The sequence below is a fragment of the Alexandromys fortis genome, unplaced genomic scaffold (genome assembly GCF_014885135.2).
Source record: "Alexandromys fortis isolate MF-2015 unplaced genomic scaffold, M_Fortis_MF-2015_v1.1 scaffold_195, whole genome shotgun sequence".
In the NCBI taxonomy this organism is placed as follows: domain Eukaryota; kingdom Metazoa; phylum Chordata; class Mammalia; order Rodentia; family Cricetidae; genus Alexandromys; species Alexandromys fortis.
In genome coordinates this window covers 1369809-1388910 of record NW_026068105.1, presented here as the reverse complement: position 1 = coordinate 1388910, position 19102 = coordinate 1369809, and the positions used below count along the sequence as shown (strand labels likewise).

Here is a 19102-nt window from a genome sequence, read left to right as displayed (position 1 = left end):
ATCCTTTAATACAGTCCTTCATGTTGTAGTGACCTCCAACCAGAAAATTACTGCTGTTGCTATTCTATAACCATAATTTTACTACTCTCATGAATTGTAATGTAAATATCTGTGCTTTCCAGTGGTCTTAGGTGACCACTGTAAAGGGGCCATTTGACCCCCCAAAGGGGCCGTGACCCACAGTTCAAGAGCCAGTTCTCTACAAGGACTCTAAGTTGTGAAGGGAAGAAGTAAGAGTCACGATTAAGAGAGGGCTATTTGTCACTTAGCCAACATGCTTGGGAAAAGATATTTGGGTAAACTATCTGACAAGCGCTTAAACTCTAGTAAAGGCAGTGCTTTCATAGAGATTTGCTGAGATAAAACATTCCATCCTGCAGGAAAGCTCCTTAAGACTCAGATGTCTTAAAGGAAGACCCATTATTAGAAACTTGAGCTATTAAGGCGATAACAGAAAAAGCTTTAAATGCAAGAGAAAAAAATGATCTTGTGTACTGGATGCCTGTACAGGAGGTATAGTCAATGGTATTAAAAGAAAAACAGTACTATGAAAGGGATCATTTTTGTTTTATGTTAAAATAAAAGTTTTTTAAAAGTTCTTAGGTATATATGTTACATAGAAATGTTAAAAACTTTATATTTACAAAATTTATATTTCAGTATGAATTGAGAAGGTCTAGAAAGACATTCAGCAAACAAGGTATCAGGGAGGGAAGAGAAGTCAGTGTGATATGGCTATAAGATAGAGGACAGGGAAGTTTGAGTAAAAGGTTTTTCTTCATGTACCTATATTTTGAAAGTAATATGATGTTCATGAAAAAAAATAAAGAAAACTCAATTTACCCACTCAGGTTTGGAAAGGCTGTTTCTTCCTCGGGAATGGGAGGAAAAGAGGACACTGGTTTCTGTAGCAAAGGGGTGGGATTCCAGGAGGTGGCCAGGCTGCAAGCCTACACGCATGTGAGCAATGTACCTGCAAATGAGAGAGGACAGAAGTTCAGGGCAGTGAGAAGCCATGCTCTGAACATCTTAGGAATAATAAAGCATAGAATAGGACATGGATGGAGAGAAATGGATCATCAAGCTGCATGGACCAGCATAGGACCAAACTGAAAGGAAACTTAGACAATAGGAGCCTATAGGAAAACGGATTGCTCTTCTGGGACTCAAGAAGGGCAGCTAACACAAAATTTACAACTCCTCCAACCCTACCACACTCTCACTGTAGCAGAAACACCACATCTGTGGATGCATAAGCAGAGTCCCAGCTATATTTTGTTTTCAGGTCCAATCTGCTGGAATTGTAATGTCTGGTAACCCAGTCTTTAACACCTTAAAGAATTTAAAGCAAACTTCAACTTACTTTGAGTCTTTTACTTTACAGTATGGACTGCACAGTGCTTGATGGAACAGGTGTAGTTGACACACTGGCAAATTGTGCAACTGCAAAGACCTAAAAGAGATGAAAAAGCAAAAATAATTCTAAAAGCTTGTTTGAAGCTTTTTTTTTTACCCCATGCAAGTATTAATTTAGCTTAGAATTTACTTCATCTTGCATATAAGGAAATTAAAGACAAAAAGGTTAAAATAAATTGGTCAATGTGCCACATGCAGGGCCATGCTGATCTGGGTGGCTGGTGCTGCCACCTGGAGCCATGGAGATATCCAGGCATGGGCCACTACCTAGTGCCATGTCTGGGTCTGTGGCCCCATGGCAGCCCAGGTCTGGGATGATGTCTGTGGCTCCTGTTGCCACCAAGGGCTCTGTGGATTTCTGAGGACCATGCTGATCTGGGTGGTCTGTGCTATCAGGACTGTGGTGGCATCTAGGCCCGAGCTGCTGCAAGGGCTGTGTCTGGGTCCCTGGTACTTTTGTGGCTGGTGTCTGTGATGAAGACCATGGCATGTACCCGTGTTAGCACGGGGATCTTTGGAGCCATGCTGTGCTGAGCCGGCCCCGCCCTTCACTGGTCCTGTTCCTCCTTGGACAATGCAGCAGGCACAATGGCCCTGCTCCTCAGGGTAGAGCTTGCTCCCCACCCCTCACCACAGGTATGCACCTCACCTGGGCAGCACACTAGAGCTGACCCTGTTGTCCTGGGTGCAAGTGAACCGAGAATGAGAGCAGGAAAGCTGCCCCACCCTTACCCCCCACATTCCCCTACAGTAATCAGGAGGGCCCCCGCACCTTGCCTGGGATTAACAGTAGAGCTGGCCCTGGTGATATGAGTGTGGAGGACCTAGATCTGAGGACCTGAGAGCAAAAAAACTGGCCCCACCCCTTGCTGGAGGTTGCACTGGGTGAACTAGCTGAGGCAGTGCTGGAGAGCTTGCCTGAGCAATGCTGATGATGGAAAACTGGCAGGCTGACCAATTCAGCTACCGCCCAGGCCCAACACCAGGACTATGAGTTAGCACCCCCCAACATCCACCTCATCTCTGAACTGTTGGAGCATGTTAAGGGGACAAGCCTACAGAAACAAAACAGCAGGATCGCCATGACACAGGACAACAGGATATCCAAGAGGAGCCCCAGTGAGAGCCCATTATCGGTCTAGCAGGAGCCAGAGGCCAAGTCAGACCAATGACTCATGGCAATGAACACTTACAAGATGAATGGACTAAAGGGTAAACTGTGTGACTCACTGAACCACACTACAGCTTCTACAAGAGTCTCCTTTTTGTTTCGTTTCTTTTGTTTAGTTTTCTTTTGAATTTGGTTCTGATTTGGGATGGGGGATGTTGCAAGGGCAGAGGACAGATGCAAGAGGATGGGGAAATAAGCAGGATCAAAATGCATGATGTGAAACCTACAAGGAATCGATAAAAGGTTTTTTTTAATGATCAAGGTCATGTATGTAGGTTAACCAAGTCTGACTCCACAGTCATACTATGTGTCAGTGACCAAGGTGAATATGTATTAACTCAGTGAGCAGTACCATAATCACTACTGTCTTGGGAGACAAGGTGACTTTTCCAAACATCCTTTACTAGATAACATTTTCAAACACTTTTGTATGTAGTATGTGTGTGTGCATATGCATGTGCACATGCTCCTGTGTGTGGAGGAGGTGCACATGCTCCTGTGTGTGGAGGAGGTGCACATGCACGTAAACATTCACGCATTTGGAGATCAGACGTCAGTATCTTCCTCTATTGTTCTACACCTTTTTTAAAAATATTTTTCATCTATTTTTATTTTATGTGTATGGGCATTTTGCCTGCATATGTATGTATGTGCACCACATGTGTGCAGTGCCTGAAATGGCCAGAACAGGTGGCATCAGAGCTCTTGGAACTGAGTTACAGAGGGGTTGTGAGCCTCCATGTGGGTGCTGGGAATTAAAGCTGAGTGCTCCAGAAGAGCAGCCAGTGTTATTTGCTGAGCCCCATGTAACTTCCTTTTAAGGCAGGTTCTTTCAATGCCCTGGAGCTCAGCAAGAATAGCTGGCCAGAGAGCCTACTGTTTGTTTCCCCAATGCTAGGATACCCAATGTAGGTAGCACATGCTACCACATCTAAATCTTTACATGTGTGCTAACAAATCCAGATTCATGTCCTCATGATTGTGTGGCACGCACTTCATTCCTTATAACATTCATTCCTTATAACATTCTTTTTTTGAGACAAGGTTTCTCCATGTAGCCCTATCATGGGATTCCCTCTGTAGACCCCTGTAGCCCCAAACTCAGAGATCTACCTGCCTCTGCCTTCTAAGAGCACAGGGTTTAAAGGCATGTGCCACCATGCCTGGCTATATAACATATTCTTGACTGACAATATTAGCAGCCTGTCCATGGCAGTGCTTAAAAACAGTTAAATTGAATAAGTACACTGTCACTTGCTCAGTATGCTTGAGAACAGATAGAGGGAAATTTCTGACAAGCATTGAAACTCCCTGGCAAAGGTAGTAAGGGTTGGGGTTAGGCACTTGTACTCTTGTCTTCTGAGATAAAGCATTCTGTCCTACAGTAGGAAAGCTTAAGATTCAGATGTTCTAAAAGAAGCTCACTCCCCGGTCTGAGGAAATCAGTGGTGGTGCATCCCTTTAATCCCAGCACCCAGGAGGCAGAGGCAGGCAGATCTCTTTCAGTTCGAGGTCAGCCTGGTCTACAGAGCAAGTTCCAGGACAGCCAGGACTGATGGCTCCTCAGTGGAAATTTGCTTCAGTAAGAGAAGATGCAATAGAGATGCTGTCTTGCCGTTGTCAGGATACAAGGAAGAGTGTGCCCTAGAAGTGAAGGGACAACAGCCCACTCGAGCACATGACTCTGGCAGGTCTTGCCCTTCTCCATTCCTAAAGCTAGCCACAAAGGTCTATTCCCTTATTTGGCCAATTTCTCTTCCCCAGGCTGACTAGCAAGGTCCAACTATCAAAGTATTGAAGTCTAGCAATCAGAAGCAACCTCCCCCCCCCCCCCGCCTTGGCTCACCTAATTAACACGCCAAATTTAAATTAAACACCTCCTTCTAACACGGGTTTCCCCTTTTACGTTCTGTCTCTTCTCTATCCAGAAGCAGCCCTTTGTCCCCCCCCCCATGCTCCAGGACAAATACCCTAGCCCCCTTTTCCTTGTTCCTTTCCCCTTCTCCCTAGTCCCCTATCTCCTTTACCACCACATCCTAGCCCATTCTAACACAGACCTCCCCTCTTCTCTTAAAAATTACACCTGCATAGGGAGCACTGCCTGGCCCATTAGCTCTAACTTCTTATTGGCGAAATCTTACATCTTAATTTAACCCATTTTTCATTAATCTGTGTATGGCCACATAATTGTGGCTTACCAGCAAGATTCTAACCAGCGTCCGTACCAGGCAGAAGATCCATGGTGTTCTGCCACTCTGCCCTTCTTCCCAGCATTCAGTTCTGTCTACTCTGCCTACCTAAGTTCTACCCTATCAAAAGGCCAAGGCAGTTTCTTTATTCAACCAATTAAAGCAACATATAGACAGAACAACGTCCTACACCATTTACCCCTTTTTGTTTAAACAAAAAGGCTTTTACTTTAACATAGTAAAATTACATAAAACATTTATCAAGCAAGAATTACAGTTATAATATTTATATCTATTTTATCTTTTATCATAACAAAGGAAACCATAATTATTATTTTTAACCCCATAAAAGACTTTAGAAGGAGATAATATTACCTAAGTAAACAGAAAATGCATTGTAAGCAACTTTTAAAACTCTAGAAATGATAAACACATCTTGCTGCCTGTACAGTCAACCCAAAATTTTTTTGTACCATTGGGGCATCTTTAGCCTACAGGCCCAGAGTATCCAGCAGACTTTTTCATGAAGCAGGAAACTTTAAAAACTGTTTAGTCACTTTTTTTGTATTCTGTAGAATGTCTCGCAGACTCTCTGTAACAGGAGGAGCAGGCTGCTTGCCATCCGGGCTGCCCAGCTAGCTTAACCCCCAAAATAATCACACAGAAACTGTATTTATTTAAACACTGTCTGGCCCATTATTTCTAACTTCTTATTAGCTAACTCTCACATCTTGATTTAACCCATTTTTAATAATCTGTGTTTACCACAAGGTCGTCGCTTACAGGGAAATTTTGCATGTCTGATTTGGCATCTCCATGGCGGCTGTCTGCCCTTCTTCCCAGCATTCAGTTCTGTCTACTCCGCCTACCTAAGTGCTGCCCTATCAAAAGGCCAAGGCAGTTTCTTTATTCAACCAATGAAAGCAACATATAGACAAACAAAAACCCTTACACCACACCTGTGCCACGTGGTGGTGGCACACGCCTTTAGTCCTAGCACTAGGGAGGCAAAGGCAGGCGGATCTCTGTGAGTTCGAGGCCAGCCTGGTGTACAAGAGCTAGTTCCAGGACAGGCTCCAAAGCTAAAGAAACCCTGTATTGAAAAAAACAAAAACCAAAAATTACACCCGCAAGGTGATTTGTTGCTATTTTTCTGCCTGAGTCAGAAAGAGGCCACTTTAACTTTTCTTTCCACTTAATAAAGAATCTCTCTGTAAAATCAGGTGTTTAGTGATGTGGGAGTGTCATATATCGATCTGTTGATTTCATTGGTTAATTAAAGAAACTGCTTGCCCTGATAGGTTAAAACATAGGTGGGAGGAGTAAAAAGGAGGAAGAGGAAGTGAGGTAAGACTCCTCAGACAGATGCGAGTTAGCTCTGCTCTCAGAGACACATGCGATGAAGCTCCGACTCAGGATGGACGTAGGCTAGAATCTTCCCAGTAAGCGCACCTTGGGGTGCTTACACACATTATTAGAAATGGGCTAGTCCAGGTGCGAGAGTTAGCCGAGAAGAGGCTAGATATAATGGGCCAAGCAGTGTTTAAAAGAATACAATTTGTGTGTTGTTATTTCGGGCATGAGCTAGCAGGCGGCCGGAGTGCTGGGGACGCAGCCCCGCCGCTCCTATTTCAACAGTTTAGGTGTGGTTTGTGCCTAATCCATGATCCAGGAGGGAATCCCTGCTGTGCCATTTAGCAAACATTTAGCAAATGTTTGTGCTAAAGAGTCCTTCCTTAGATCCCAAAATTTGGAATCCACAGGAAGTTTTGGATAGTAAAGAGGGAAGAAACAAGACAAGAGTGACAATTAAAAGCTACAGACAAGCCAGGTGGTGGTGGCGGATGCCTTTAATCCCAGCACTTGAGAGGCAGAGGCAGGCAGATCTCTGTGAGTTCAAAGCCAGCTTGGTCTACAGAGCTAGTTCCAGGACAGGCTCCAAAGCTATAGAGAAACCCTGTCTCAAAAATCAAAAAAAAAAAAAACCTACAGACAGTCCCATTCCAGAACACATGAGAACATTCATCCAAATGTTGAGGAAGAGAAAGATTTAGGAGGAGCCATGAGACTGGAACGGAGCCTTAGTGAGTCTCATGGTAGGGCATAATCACTGTAAAGTAAGAGAAGCTTTAACAGACCCAAATGACTTACCCCAGGGGGTGACCTAGATCTGTAAGGTGCTAAAACAAACACAGCTTCTGGGGGAAAAAAATATCAACAATAGGGTCAGGTCAGTCTGTGTCACTAGGAGGCAAATGTACATAGATTTCTATCCAGCAGGAATCCCTAGGGAAAAAATTGATAAGACCAAATTCAGTGTGGGTGAGCCTTTGAAAGGCCTTATGGCCTGATCAAGTAATTCACCACACAGGTGAGTATATATATAAAACAGGTGATCTCTACTGCACCTACACTATGGAGAAAGTAGGTCTTCAGGGACAGTAACCTCCCCAGCCACTTCCCTACTGGAGTGGCTAGGGCACTTGCAGGTGAGGCTCATTCAGGTTTACTGAAGAGCCCTATCTTAGTTAGAGTGTCTATTGCTGTGAAGAAACACAATCACAGCAACTTTTATAAAGGAAAACATCTAATTACGTGGCTTACAGTTTCAGAGGTTTAGTCCATTATCGTCATAGCAGGATATGGCGGCATATAGGCAGACATGGTGCTGGAGAAGGAGCTGAGAGTCCTACATCTTTCAGGCAACAGGAAGTGAACTGAAACACTGGGCATGACTTGAGCATATGAGACCTCAAAAGCCCACCTCCACAGGGACACACTGATTCCAACAAGGTCGTACCTACTCCAAAAAAAGTCACACCTTTTAATAGTGCCATGCTCTGTGGCACTTATGGGCACCAATTACTTTCAAACTACCATAGGGTCCATGCTGAATTGTGAATTTATTGTTCTTCTATTGATGTTAAAAATATTTAGGTTTGACATAGGCAGTAGGAACTCAAGGCCAGCCTGATCTACAGAGCAAGTTCCAGGACAGCCAGGGTGGTTACACAGAGAAACCCTGTCTTGAAAAACAAAACAAAACAAAACAAAACAAAACAAAACAAAGGGGTGGGTAAAGGAATTAAGCTTGATCAAGGATGGGCAAATTGCCTCTCCTGAGTAAATTGTGTACATTTCTCTCCTGGTCCCAGAAATTGTTCACCAAGTGTAGACATGGCCAAGGAGGTGGACAACTCTTACCCCACTGGCCTTAGTTCAGACTGAGAAGCTAAAACCAGTCCTACCATGTTTATCAGAGCTGAGGAAAATGCAGAGGTCTTATGAGAAGTGTCCCATGATGAGGAAGCCAGGTAATTGACATGAATAAAATTCATGTTTGTATTGGACTTCCCTCTCTCATACACACACACACACACACACACACACACACACACACACACACACGATAGTGTCTTCTCAGTTGTTATTATGGAAAGTTTTATGTGAACTTGACATAAGCTAAAGTCATCTGAGAGGAGGACAACCCCCCCCCACCCCGAGAAATTAGTAACTGATGGGGGAAAAGTTCAACCCATTGTGGGTGGTGCCATCCCTGTGCTACTGGTCCTGGGTTCTATAAGAATGTGGTTTCAGCTCAGCAAGCCAGAGGAAGCAGGCCAGTAAGCAGCACCCCTCTATGGCCTCTGCATTAGCTCCTGCCTCTAGTTTCCTGCCCTGTCTGAGTTCCTATCCTGACTCCCTTCAATGAACAGTGAAATACTAGCAAAGTTGCCCCTTTCCTCCCCAAACTGCTTTCAGTCATAGCATCACATCACAGCAACAGTAACCCTAAGACAGCTGTGAACTGCAATCACCTGACCATCACTGGCTTAGAACAGATCACAATGGGCTTTCCGAGAGCTTCACGGAGGTTATCTTCATAACCTCACTGTTCACTGTGGCATGTTAGTTCAGGGCTTTATGTTGCTGCCCTGCTCAGCCTCTAAAAAATATATATATTAGATCCAGACAGCATAATGGTACAAACTCGTCAGTATTTTTGCAGAATTGGACACCTATTTGAGACACCTAAGAATGTTCCCAAAAGAGAAAGAATACTCAGTTCACAAGGGAGGTGGGGGACAAGGGCCAGGCATAGCCTTGAAACACTGGGGAGCTTTATGGATGTGTAAGGCACATTTGATAACCACCAGGTGACAATAATCAGCAACAGCCTAGGATGTAACTGCTACAAACAAGGATATTTTGTGACAGTGGAAATACATGTGCCACAAAAGCCACAAAATTGTTGAGAATCCCAGAGTTATCCCCTAGGTGTTTTTGGTCTTGAAGACCCTTGAGGCCCCTAAAACAATAAAGAGTATTGGTTGCACTCCAGAACTAGATGGTAAGACTCTATTACTAAAGACAGCATATTGCTGTGAAATAATCCTTTTCTATACTGTGAATATGCATGACTCTCATTGGTTAATAAAGAGTTGACTGGCCAGTATCTAGGCAGGAAAACGTTAGGCAGGACTTGCAGACAAAAAGAGAGCTCTGGGGAAAAGAGCAGAATTGCAAGTCAGATGCAGAGAGAAACAAGATAAAAATGCCATGCTGAAAAAAAGGCACTGCCATGTGGTAGAGCATAGATAAGAAATACAAGCCTATGTGGTTGAGAGCAGGCCGGTGGGACGGAAAAGCCTTCCAACAGCATAGAGTTTGCTTGTAGGACTTGGAGACATAAAGTGAGAAATAGGCTCCAAGTGTCCTCCTCACTGCAGGCTAGCTCTTATAGTGCCTAAGGCTGCCTGGGAGAATTAAGGCCCAAAGTTCTACCAGTGATTAGCCATGCTTCATGATGGAAGTGCCAGGCAAGATGTGGTACTAGTGCAACAGTGGCACAAAAAGTTATAGCTAGCACTGGTTTTCTGGTTGGACTTACACATGCTCCACCAAGGGAAATTCACATCTGGGACTGGAAACTTAAGACAAAAGCCTGGGGCCCCAGAAGTAATAGGCCCCAGTGGAGAAACAATTGCTATTGCTTTCGTAAATAATTATGATATAACGACTGAGGGGCTTCTCAACACTTGCATCTCTAACCACTGGTTATTACTGCTGTCAGTATCTAGTTGGGATAGCTTTCTGCTTTCTGTTTTCCTCTTCTGACATTTCCTCACTAGTGTTTTGCAGCAGAAAACAAAATGAAATGCCACTCAGCCTACCACCAGTCAAGCTCTGGAAATGGAGGGATAAATAAGAGGACACAGGGGTGCAATGCCCTACTAGAACTAGAGGAGGCTAGTCAGACTTCTAAGTCACCCCACCAAGGCTCAGAGATAATTGCAGAAGAGGGTCAAAAAGAATTTAAGAGGAAGGTGGTAGAGTAGCAATTTCCTCCGAGATAACACATTCCATCCTGCAGTGAAGCTGCAGAAGACTTGGGATATTCTAAAGAGAGGCTCATTTAAGATTCAGAAAGTAAACAACTCAAAAGCTACAGGAAGTCCCTGGAATTGACTAAATGTACTTCGTCCCCTCCTTCTGGGTGCGTCTATAAACAGTAAGAGCTGCTAAGAAAAATTCTCAGAGCAGCCAAGCTGTCTGAAGAGGCTCAGACCAACTGAGCAGCCCAAATACACGCTCCTACCCACGGAGCTGCCAGCAAGTTGTGCAGTGCAGTCCAGATTTGCCACTTTTGTAAGCTGTCATTCATGCTAGGATGGACTTTGGTGATTCAGCTGTCTTTGAGTCATATAAGTCTTATAAGTAACTCCTAACCCATATTCCTATATGAAACCCCAATAAGACCAAGTTGCAGCTCAGAGATATCCTTAACTTTGGTCTGCCTTTGCTTTCCTATCTGCAGTGAGCAGACATTTATTCGCGTCTTCCCAGGAATAGTGTCATACAACAGCACTCCATCTAAAAGCTGGCTTTCTGCAAACTCTGAATGAGTAAGAAACACATTTTATTTTCTTCAATGTTTTGTACCACTTGAATGTATTAGATCATTGTTTGATTTTGTAATATGCTATTCAATTAAAGCAGCAATTCAAAGTGACCTTGACTTGCTCACCTGACCCTTTCCCCTCTAGCTCCAAACCAAATTCTTTTTCTTTTCTTTTTTTTTTTTTTTTTTTTGGTTTTTCGAGACAGGGTTTCTCTGTGGTTTTGGAGCCTGTCCTGGAACTAGCTCTTGTAGACCAGGCTGACCTCGAACTCACAGAGATCCACCTGCCTCTGCCTCCTGAGTGCTGGGATTAAAGGCATGCGCCACCACCGCCCGGCTCAAAACAAAATTCTTACTCCACCGCCTCCTCCCCCCACTTTCCCCATTTTTCTCATGTATACTCCATGTTCCATTTCCGAGTCCATACTATTGCCCGCTGACAAACTATCACTACAAGACAAGGTTAGTTTAAGACACACATACCACGCAGAACCTTCTCACCTCTTTTTCGAGGTTCCTAGCCTCTTTACAAAGGGGAATTGCTACAGTACATCTTAACTCATAAACTGAGAACAAACAGGTAGAAACCTTCTATCCCTTGAAGTTTCTCAATGCCTGGAAACATGTGAAATGCTTCTTTACTCTCACAATATGGACGAAGTTGTTTACCTTCATTTAAAGCAACACTTTCTGCTCCTTTTTGTCATACATGCATGTTAATGGGGTTATGTCAAAATTAATGAGCAATATGTTAAAAAATAAATGCAAAATTAAGATGGCTACAGGTTGGTTCTCAAGAGGTCCAGGAAGAGATTGATGTTATCCCTGTGCTGCTTCAGATACTATTCTAGGTTTACAAAAGGCTGGTCAGCTAGAATTTCTTCCTGGGGTACCAAAGGCACCAAGAGAGCACACAACAGTATTCCTCCCAGTGCCATAAATCACAGCAGGCACCTCCTCCACACCCTCATTGCTCAGAAGTACCCCAAGGGCTCAAAGGCCTGCAGAGCCTTCCAAATGGACAAGGCCTGTCATAGCATGGTGTAATAGACCAAATGGCTTAACAGAACCAGAAATGGCTGAGCAGGACTCTGAAAGACAAAGCTAGGAACCAAATGGCAAGTGCTAACAATGGCTCAAAAAGACTACATGCAGCTCAAAGTGTTACTGGATTCAGGCTATCCTACAAGCCATGCTCTTAGATAAGCAAACTCAAAGCACTGAATTAATTGTGAGAAGAATCCCCAGACCAACGGAAAGGCAAACATGGAGGTGAGCTGACTGGGGAAAGCTTACCAAGAGTCGGGTTTCCTCAAGAGTCTGGAACATAATACAAATTCTCATCTCCTTCACAAAGCAGAGTGTGGAAAGACGGGAAAAGTCCTAGGGATAAAGTGACTCCAGCAACTGTAAGGGACACCTCAATCTTTCCTCTCCACCTGGGTCAGCGTGCTGAAAAAATAAGCCTTTTCTCCTAGTCATGACTTGCCAAGTTGTCAACAGACTTGTTAGTGTTGTCCTCTTTAATCATTGCTGCCATATAAAAGCCATGGCTATCCCAGTCAGCAACTGCAACTCCACCACTATCAGCAGCAAGAGCTGCAGCCTGAGGGAATTCTTTCAAAGCTACAAAGGGAAATCTAAATCTCTGTCCCTCAAATTAAAAAAAAAAAAACCCTCAAGATTCAAAGGCTGAGGTAGAATCTGGCTCCCCAGAGAGGCTGAATAACAAGCAGCTCACCTAGTTCAGCTCCTCAGTCTCCCAAGAAGTTCTTGTGCTACCCACTCCTCGCCCCCTCCTTAAAAACCCCGTCTCCACCAGGGCTCCTCCCTACAACTTCCTGTCAGCAGCAGTCGCAGCCTTCTGGCCGCAGGTGAATTTTATTTAATCAAACACATCTTTGCACTATTAAACAAATGGTCCAGAGCATAAACAAAAGTAACACACCTTAAAATAATATTCTACAACAGGGTCATAGTCCCTCATAGACCAGCATTGGGCACTCAACTCAATAGACCAATTAAATAGACATTCACAGTAGAAAGCAGAAAAAGAGATTTGATCAGTATGGTTACATTGGGAAGAAGAACAAAGAGGTAGAGCGACCCTCTGTCCCTAGTCCATCTTTGGGATCCTGACACGACACTTTCTGCTCTTAAATGATTGTAGAACTTTCCTCACAGTAAAGCTGGTCAACTACTGGGAAACAAGTAATCCATATAATTCCACTTGCAAAAGGCTTCATAAATATTTTGGGGTTTCCAATATTTTACAATCAGTCAACTTTGCCATAAAAGCAGCTATGTAATTGAATAGTTGTTTTCCAATAACATTTTATTTATAAAACTAGGCAACTAGCTGGACTTGTTTGGTTCACTGGCTATAAAAAGTCAATGACTTTAGATAGAGAGAACTGATTTTTATAGGCATAAAAAAATCTCGAGCAGTAGTGGCAGTAGTGGCACACACCTTTAATCCTGGTACTCACGGAGGCAGAGGCAAGCAGATCTCTGTGAGTTCGAGGCCAGCCTGATCTACAGAGCAAGTTACAGAACAGCAGCCAAAACTACAGAGAAACCCTGTTGAAAAACCAAAAAGGAAAAAGAAAATCTCTACTTGTGGCTCTAGCACCAGTGATCCTTCCAACATTTGAGTATCTAGTTGAACATGTATAATATAGAAGCCATATTTGTTAAAATTTTGAGCTCCATATATAGTACCACTAATCAACAATTACTACCCAAGTGAATATGAAACAAAATGGGAGAAGGGTGGGGATGAGGTGGTAGGGGGCTCACAGGAGTTACTAATCACATAATAGAAAAAAGAGCAAAATGTAAACAGAAGTTTCTATCCCACCCAGGTCCAAGCCATTCAGTCCCAAAGAAACACAGACGCTTATATTAATTATAAACTGTCTGGCTTATTAGTTCAGGCTTATTATAAACTAGCTCTTACAACTTAAATTAACCCATAATTCTCATCTATGTTTAGCCACATGACTTGGTACCTTTTCTCAGTAAGGCATTTTCATCTTGCTTCTCTCTGCATCTGGGTGGCAACTGACTCTCTGCCTTTCCTCTTCCCAGAATTCTCCTAGTCTGGTCGCCCCGCCTATACTTCCTGCCTGGTTACTGGTCAATCAGCGTTTTATTAAACTAATATGAGTGACAAATCTTTACAGTGTACAAGAGCATTATCCCAATACTTACTGCTGAATGCTTTTACCCATGTCTATGGTGGAAGGGGGAGGCAAAGGGAAATGAAAAAGGTTAAAACTGCCAGATGCCTAAGCAGCAACATGGCAAGTTCATAAATGAGGTAAATGAGCCTTGGGGCAGCACATACATGAATATAAATGGGCTAATTGAAGTTGTAAGAGCTGGCTGGAGACAAGCCTAAGCTATAGGCCAAGCATTTATAATTAATAATAAGTCTCTGTGTGGTTATTAGGGAGCGACTGCCGGGACACGAAGAAACTCTGTCTACACAAACCACTGCCACCAGCTAGAGGCCAAGTGTTTGAATGTAAAAGCCCATAGAGGACATATCACATTCACACTGCAACAGAGCCTAGCTTGGTAATTGTGAAGAATAAGGCATTACTGAACGTTATTTCAACAAGTTCACACTGTAGCCTACATTCAAATACACAAACACTCAATCCAAATAAATACTCAGTCCAAATATTTGCACACAGAGGTAAATAACCTTCATCAGGCGATGAAAGGAGACAGAGACAGAGACCCACAATGGAGCACCGGACTGGAATCTCAAGGTCCAAATCAGAAGCAGAAGGAGAGAGAGCACAAGCAAGGAACTCAGGACCGCGAGGGGTGCACCCATACACTGAGACAAGGGGGATGTTCTATCGGGAACTCACCAAGGCCAGCTGGCCTGGGTCTGAAAAAGCCCGGGTTAAAACCGGTCTCGCTGAACATAGTGGACAATGAGGACTACTGAGACCTCAAGAACAATGGCAATGGGTTTTTGATCCTACTGTACCTATTGGTTTCGTGGGAGCCTAGGCAGTTTCGTGGATGCTCACCTTACTAGACCTGGATGGAGGTGGGTGGTCCTTGGACTTCCCACAGGGCAGAGAACCCTGATTGCTCTTTGGGCTGAAGAGGGAGGGGGATTTGATTGGGGGAGGGAAAGGGGAGGCAGCGGTGGGGAAGAGACAGAAATCTTTAATAAATAAATAAATAAATAAGATACAAAATGCCTACAAAAAAAAAAGAACACAGATTCACATCCTTAATTTTTTTTCTTTTTTAACTATTGCACACCTTTGAAAACATGGCACACACAGTCATTAAGAAGACAGGACAAAATGAGGCTAAAGGTGGAGAGAAGAAAGCAGGGTTTGGAAAGGTAGACGTCAGAACGTCACAGGCAAATATGTAGTCTTTTGCGGACAACTGGCTTCTGCTCCCCATAGAAAGCAGCCATAACAAAATACGAAGACTTCCCTTTATACTATTCTCTCCACTTCAATTACTCACCTTCTCTTTGGACAATAAGCTCGAGGTACCAGCAGATCCCATATTCTTTCTTCAGAGTATTCATTCTGAAAAATCAAGACTACCATTGTAATCCGAAACAGAGATGATGACATACTGATTCTGTACAGCTCATTTTTGGTGTCTCTGGTAAAAGGAAAATTCTAAGACTATAGATTCAAACACTATAATCTGAGTTTAGAAACCAAGATGCAAAGTCAGGCATGGTAGTATATGCCTTTAATCCCTGTGCCCAGAGGCAGGCAGATATCTGTGTATTTGATGTCAGCCTGACATCAAATACACAGATATGTGAGACCCTATCCCAAGAAAGGAAGGAGGGAGAGAAGGAGAGGGGGAGATAGGGAGGAGAAGGGAGGGCATAGGTCTCAGTTTCGTTTCTAGCTAGAGGTAAGATTCTTTACCTTTTAGAATTATATTCTTATTTTCCTAATGGCTGAGGCAATGTCAGACCAAGTTTCATTCTTACCATTTTAAGAACAATGGCATAGTTTGTTTAGTCGGGGTTCTCTAAAGAAACAGAACTGATATGCCACTAGAAGACAAGGCCCAGATTTAGAGTGGGTCTTCTCTCCAAGTGACCCAATCAGAAAAATCCTTCACAGGTGTGTCCAGCTCCTTGGTTTTTAGTTGATTCCAAATGTAGTCTAGTTGACAAGCAAAGTAAGCCGTCACACAGTCCTAGCTACACAATGCTTTCATAGTAGCTTCTAAAACTCAATTTTCTTTGCAATACAACTTGGTACCTTCTACTATGCTTGGTAATGTACTTATTGTATTCTATCATCTTTCCCAGCTAAACTGAACTTTTGGGTCCAACTTTCAGCTCCTGTCATAAGCCTTCCAGTTCTACACACCAAAAGGTGGTGTCTTTTTTCGAAGCAAGGCCAGCTAGTCCACTGGTCCAAATATGTGACTAGTAATATGTGACACATAGCCACTGTAGCTTGATCATGGTACTGCCACACAAAAAAAAAAGGCAGAACCACCTCAGTCTGAATCAGAGTTGTCCAACAAAATGCTCCTAACCAGCTGTGTCTCAGCTGGTCTCCAAATCTGTGAGAACAAGCGCTCACTATGCATTCAGAAGTGCTGTAGGCTTTGTTAGGCGGCACCATGGCGAGAGCTAGCTGATAGTCCTGCTTGAATATAAATGCCTAGAGACCATTTAGAACAGCAGACACTCATTTAATATTGATTAAACTCAATGACTAGCTTTACAAAAGCTATTCTTTACAAAAGTAACTGGGTCACACTTCTAAACCAAATTAAAATCTTTGATGAGGTTCACCATTATTTTGTTTAAAGCTCCCCAGGTGAGTTTTATACACTGTCAAGGGAGAGAACTGCTAGTCTGGATTTTGTGGGGTTTGCGATGGGAAAGTGTATCAATAAAGTATATAGGTTTTAGAATCCAGCAGATATATTCAAGTCCAACTGTTCCATTTACTAAAATGCATATGTGACAACCATGTTATGAATTAGTATATCTAGGCCTCAAATTCGTCATTTAAGTACAGATAGCAGTACTTTGCTAATATGGTTATTACAAAGACTAAACGAGATAATGGATAATGGGGTTAAGCATGGTATGTGGTACACAGGAAAGGTTCAACAATCTTAACCTATAGCTTATTGTTTGGAGTGCATTGCACTTACATGAAAGGTGTCTTTGCACCGGGCGATGGTGGTGCATGCCTTTAATCCCAGCATTCGGGAGGCAGAGGCAGGCGGATCTCCATGAGTTCGAGACCAGCCTGGTCTACAGAATCAGTTCCAGGACAGGCTCCAAAGCCACAGAGAAACCCTGTCTCGAAAAAAAAAAAAAAAGGTGTCTTTGAATTCTTTCAAGTAATAACACCTTGAGTAAATTAAACACTCTTAAGACTCCAGGAATACCTGCATAAAATAATAGCCAGGCAAAGTGGCACATGTCTTTAATCCCAGGACTTGAAAGGTGTGGGCAGGCAGATCTCTGTGAGTTAAAGGCCAGCCTGGACTACAGAGTGAGTGCCAGGACAGCCAGGGCTACACAGATAAATCTTGTCTCTAAAAGAAATAATATCTGCATAATTAGTTATGAAAACAAAACAGCACTCATAAAACATATAGCATGTGGACAGGTGTCACATAAATAAATGATAAACTTTAGAGAAAAGGGCATAGCGTTTATTATAACTTTGACAAAGAGAGACTGCATTCCATTCAAATTTCCACGTAACAGTTTCATTCTTAGGAATGGGATGCTTCCAGCACAATGTTTTTGTTATACATCTTCAAGTCCTTTTTCCAGCCTCCAGGTCTAATTAATTTCTCCTTGAGACAGGACCAATCCTCAAATTACTGCAAAAACAGTACATGCCCAGTGGAGAGATACATCATCCCTCTCTTTCAAAGAAACCTAAATTATGTCCCTTATTTCAGTTATCCTATGGCTCTTAATTCTTTACCTCTTTCTGAGATCCTGGCATACAAATTGAAATTTGTATGTTGAGATTACTCAACATCTCCTTCAGTTGTTAATTCATTTCTTTCTTAGCATTTTTTCAGTGATCTTTTTATAATAACAAGAAATCCCAAACAGTCCTTGGAATGAGTACTCCATTCTTAAATTTTTTTAAAAAAATATTTTATTGTGTGTAAGTGTTTTACATGCATGTAATGGCTGTGTATGCATGCCTGGTGCCTGTGGGGGTTCAGAACAGGACATCAGATATCCTGGAACTGGATTCAGACAGCTGTAAGTTGCCCTGGAGGGACTGGGAAATAAACCCAGGGAGCTGTCAGTTCCCTTAGCTGCTTCTTGGCTACTCTTCAGCATATCACCCGGTTTTTTTTGGGGGGGCGTTTCAAGACAAGGTTTTTCTGTGTAGCTTTGGCTAGCCTGGAACTCAGAGATCTGTCTGCCTCTTTCTGCCGAGTGCTGAGATTAAAGGCATGTTTCACTATCGCCCAGTTCCATCCTTAAACTTTGAGTCTTAACTGAAAATACTAGAGACAGAGGTTCTGCTCCCCAAATGCCTGAAGCTCACCAGCTCCTGACTCCCGCCAATACCCCCACCCTGAGACAGGGTTTCTCTGTGTAGCCCTGGCTGTGCTGGAACTCACCCTGTAGACCAGGCTAGCTCAGAGATCTGCCTACTTCTGCCTCCTGAGTGGGTCCCTGGTTTCTGAAGGCCTTGTTTTTCAAGCATTATCAATTTGAATTTGAACAACTCTACTATCCTTCCACACATTCTTACTTTTGCTTGCATTATCAAAATCAATTTCTGTGACTTACAATGAATAATTCTAATGCAAAATGTATACCACAGATTGAATTAAAGTCAAGAGACATCTGGGAATTATGTAGGAAGCATTTATAGCTATAGCTAGTTACTAATTACACCAGAATAAAGGGTGTGGAATGATCAAAATTCTAGGATAGGAAATATGTATTTCATCAGATCTCAAGTAAAGTATATTAAATCTTTGTGAAAAATATTAAAAGGTCCAAGAATAAAAGTTATTACACTATACTGCCTCTTCTGAACAGTTAAATTATAAAATGGTAAAATGTCATATACAAATTTCCACAGGAACAAGATATGAGGACAGCTGGAGCACACAGAGTAGAACTAGTATCGTCTCCACACCCAAACTGACAAATATAAAATGACAGGCCTACCTCTGTTATGAACCTAGATATACTAAAGTATACAATACTGATGTGAAAATTCAATAATCACAAGAAAAATACAAGAAAATATTTTAACAGCTGGCAATATGGTTTTTGATGTTTTTTATTTGGGGTGTGTGTGCGTGTGTGTGTATTTTAGACAAGGTCTTACTATGTAGCCCTGGATAGCCTGTAACTCACCATATAGATAAAGCTGGCCTCCAACTCACAGAAATCCACCT

General features: G+C 42.8%; 1 protein-coding gene across 11 annotated transcripts in view; it reads right to left on the bottom strand.

The window, feature by feature from the left end:
• The window catches only part of Vsig1 (V-set and immunoglobulin domain containing 1), a 165054-nt gene that overhangs the window by 136019 nt on the left and 9933 nt on the right, over positions 1-19102 (bottom strand). For 7 of the 11 annotated variants that reach the window (XM_050124027.1, XM_050124026.1, XM_050124031.1 and 4 more), the window contains exons 1-3: positions 15185-15255; positions 1364-1453; positions 844-973 (exon numbers count right to left, since the gene is read on the bottom strand). The gene's annotated coding sequence lies outside the window, so the exon portion shown is untranslated. Of the gene's footprint in view, positions 1-843; positions 974-1363; positions 1454-15184; positions 15256-19102 lie in introns of those variants that run through there. The other 4 variants (XM_050124028.1, XM_050124032.1, XM_050124037.1 and 1 more) reach the window with 2 other exon arrangements.